The sequence below is a fragment of the Gossypium hirsutum genome, chromosome D08, assembly GCF_007990345.1.
Source record: "Gossypium hirsutum isolate 1008001.06 chromosome D08, Gossypium_hirsutum_v2.1, whole genome shotgun sequence".
NCBI classification, from domain to species: Eukaryota; Viridiplantae; Streptophyta; class Magnoliopsida; order Malvales; family Malvaceae; genus Gossypium; species Gossypium hirsutum.
Genome location: NC_053444.1, coordinates 33,281,258 through 33,285,437, shown reverse-complemented (window position 1 = coordinate 33,285,437; position 4,180 = coordinate 33,281,258). Strand labels below are relative to the sequence as shown.

General features: G+C 40.1%; 1 non-coding gene across 1 annotated transcript; it reads left to right on the top strand.

Moving 5' to 3' along the window:
• The first annotated feature begins 3,619 nt into the window (after positions 1–3,619).
• LOC121220432 (small nucleolar RNA R71) lies at positions 3,620–3,726 on the top strand. Its single transcript, XR_005917634.1, has one exon. It is a non-coding gene; the product is annotated as a small nucleolar RNA R71 (small nucleolar RNA).
• Positions 3,727–4,180: the final 454 nt, after the last annotated feature.

The window sequence follows — 4,180 nt, the reverse complement described above, 5'->3', positions numbered from 1 at the left end:
TTTTTAAACACATATGGCTCTTCCTAGAAATAGTACTTCACACCGTGAAGAAACTTTTTCCTTTGTTGATACGTCTTATCAATTGGCATCAAACCACAAGCTAAATAGTTAGCAATATCAGCAAACCAAGGGGTATTATGGACATGATTTACCTTTAGGATATGTTCGTCTGGAAACGTCTCCTGAATTGGTATAAGAGGAGAATTCCCTTCTTGTGGCTCCAATATGGACAAGTGATCTGCTACTTGATTTTGGACTCCCTTTCGATCTTGAATTTCTAGATCGAACTCTTGAAGTAGAAGTACCCATTGGATCAGCCTCAACTTAGCGTCTTTCTTCGCAAGTAAATACTTATTTGCTGAGTGGTTCGTATAGATAGTCACCTTGGTACCTACCAGATAAGACCAAAACTTGTCGAAAGCAAACACAATAGCAAGTAACTCTTTTTCTGTTATCGTATAATTCGGTTGAGCTCCTGTTAGGGGTCGACTTGCATAGTAGATGGGATGAAAAACTTTGTTCCTTCCCTGACCCAAGACAGCTCCAATTGCGAAGCTACTTGCATCACACATCAATTCGAATGGCAAATCCCAGTTTGGTGTGACGATTATGGGTACCGTGACTAATTGACTCTTCAAATCATTGAAGGCTTCTAAGCATTCTTCATCAAACTTGAATATAGAGTCCTTCTCTAATAATTTGCATAAGGGTTTAGCAACTTTGGAGAAGTCCTTGATAAATCTTCGATAAAAACTGGCGTGGCTCAAAAAGCTCCTAACACCATTTACAGATGTTGGAGGTGGGAGTCTCTCAATAACCTTTTCTTTGTCTACCTCGATCCCATGTCTTGTTATCCAATGCCCTAGAACAACTCCTTTTTGTACCATAAAATGGCACTTTTCCCAGTTGAGTACGAGTTTTGTTTCTTCGCAACGCATTAGTACCTTAGTTAGCTTGGCTAAGCAATCATCATAAGAATCTCCGAATATTGAAAAATTGTCCATAAAAACTTCCAAATATTTCTCAACCATGTTAGTAAAAATAGACATCATACATATTTGAAATGTAGCAGGTGCATTACATAAACCAAATGGCATGCGTCTAAATGCAAAAGTACCGTATGGGCAGGTGAATTTCATTTGTTGATCTTCCAGTGCTACTATAATCTGATTATATCCTGAGTATCCATCGAGAAATAGTAGTAATCTCGTCCTCCGAGTCTGTCTAGCATCTGGTCCAAGAACGGCAAAGGAAAGTGATCTTTCCTAGTCGCCTTGTTCAGCTTTCGGTAATCGATACAGATTCTCCATCCTGTCACCGTTCTAGTCGGTATCAACTCGTTGTTCTTGTTCTCAACGATCGTGATACATATTTTCTTTGGTACGCACTGAACCGAGCTTACCCATGAACTTTCTGAGATGGGATAGATGATACCCATATCTAGCCACTTGATGATCTCTTTTTTATTACGTCCTTCATGATGGGGTTCAGTCTCCGTTGTCCATTAATCGTCCCTTTTTTGCCATCTTCCAATATAATTTTGTGCATGCATACAGGTGGACTAAAATAGTGAAAATCGGCTATGGTCCATCCGATGGCCTTCTTGAATTGTTTCAGAACTAAGATAAGTTTCTCTTATTGCTTAGTGGTCAATTCTGTTGAAACAATCACAGGAAAAGTAAAAGCGTTACCTAAATAAATGTATTTTAAATGAGAAGGTAATACCTTGAGTTGTAATTTAGGTGGCTCCTCGATCAACGCTTTTGGTTGGGAATAGTCCCTCTTTTCTAACTCCAAAGATTCAAAACGAGATAGCGGATTAAATCCCCTTTGATTAGCTTCTGGCAAAGCTAAGTATTCATCCTCCTCTTCATCATTTGTAGGATCCGATGTCAAAATTCTTTCTAGTGGGTCTTCAACACAGTTGAGTTCCTTCTCTACTATTAAATCCTCTAAATCGGACACTACAGAGCAATCATCCATTTTGTCAGGAAATCACATAGACTTAAAGACGTTAAATGTTACCTGATCATCTTGAACACGCATAGTGAGCTTGCCCTTCTGCACAACAATAAGGGTCCTTCTAGTTGCTAGGAACGACTTTCCTAGGATGATTGGTACTTTTTTGTCTGTTTTAAAATCTAGAATTACAAAGTCAGTATGAAAGATAAACTTATCTACACGTACCAATATGTCCTCGATTTTTCCTTCTGGATGTGCTAAGGATCGATCTGCTAGTTGAAGCATAACTATAGTTGTTCTAACTTCTCCTATCCCCAAATTCCTAAATATTGACATAGGCATCAAGTTGATATTTGCACCTAAGTCACATAATGCCTTACCACAATATGTTGCTTCAATGTTGCACGGTATGGTAAAACTTCCAGGATCCTTCAATTGTGGGGGTAGTTTGTCTTGACGATATGCACTGCATTCTTTCGTTAGAGCTACTGTCTCAAATTCTCCAAGTCTTCGTTTCTTGGACAAGATATCGTTCATGAACTTGATATAGTTCGGCATTTGCTCAAGTGCTTCAACCAACGGGATGTTGATGTGAAGTTCCTTGAGTACATCAAGGAACTTCTTGAATTGAATCTTCTGCTTCTGTTTCTGAAGTCTTTGAGGGTAGGGCAGTGGTGGTTTCATTACTGGGGCTGATTCTGGTTGATTCGTCTTCGGAAATTCTTCATCTAACGACATTGTTAGTTGATCAGAATTAGTTGGTACTAAGGTTACTTTGTCGGGTTTTGCAGATTCTGGTTCTGGTGAAACTGGAATTTCAACACTTGGTTGAACTTCTTCTGAATCTTGAGCGTCAGTTGGCTTCTTTTCAACTTTGACAGTGTTGAGCTCTACTGTCATTCCGGTCCTCGACGTCAACGCTTTACAATGTTCCTTCCCTAGATTTCTCGAATTCTCTGTGTCACTAGGTGTCGGTTCCTGAGTTCAGTAGAAAGCTGGCCTACTTGATTCTCCAAATTCCTTAGAGTGGCGTCGTTTTTTGCCAATGTATGCCTTCAATAGATTCTCTAAGCTATTGGATAGTTCCGCTTGGGTTGGTTTCTGAACTTGTTGGGGGAAACTAGGCAGCTGAGTTGGTCTAGGTTGGGCGTAAGTGTTACTGGTTCTAGCCCCTTTGTTACTCCAGGAAAAATTCATCTGATTTCACCATGATGAGTAATAAAACTTGGATTACAGTCCTTGCCTCCCTCAGTTTTGGTTACCCATGTAATATACGGATTCGGGGTTCGATGGACATTCTTCAAACAAATGTCCTTCCCCACAATACACACAAGCTATATTCTCAAATTGGTTAGGTGGTTGGGCTACAAAGCTGTTAGAACCATTAGTGGTAAGATTCTTAAGCATTGAGGATATTGAAGATACCTGAGATGTGAGTGAAGTGAGAGTGTCCACTTCATGTTTTCCAGCGACTTGTCTTCCTGACGCTGCTCGATTGGTTGGCCATTGATAATTGTTGCTGGCAATCCTCTCAATAATTTCGTAAGCCTCATTATAAGACTTAGAAATGAGAGCACCATTAGCAGAGGCGTCCACTACCATCCTCGTGTGAGCATTGAGACCATTATAGAATGTCTCAAGTTGAATGCAATGTGGGATTCCATGATGAGGGCACTTTCATAATAACTCTTTGTACCTTTCCTATGCTTCATACAGGGACTCATCATCCATTTTTTGGAAGGTAGTGATCTCATTCCTCAACTTGGCAATCTTGCTCGGCGAGAAATACTTCATGAAGAATCTCTCAGCTAACTCTTGCCATGTAGAAATGGAGTTCGGTGGCAATGAGTTCAACTAGGCACGAGCTCTGTCCCTTAGCGAATATGGGAACAGCTTCAGTCGTAATGCATCTTCGGGTACTCCGGCTAACTTGAAAGAATTGCTCACTTCGATAAATAGTCTTAAGTGAAGATGAAGATCTTCAGTAGGCATTCCACTGAATTGGCCCATAGTCTGAAGCATCTGGAACATGACTGGCTTCAGCTCTAATTGTTGTGCCTCAATTTTGGGTCTCCTAATACTCGAATTAAGATCATTAAATACTGGCACAACATACTGTTGTAAAGCTCTATCCCTATCATCAGCAATAAGGATAGGATTCTGAGCAAGTTTTCTCCATTTCCTTGATTCATAATCTAAAAGTTTATCTCTTCGGTCC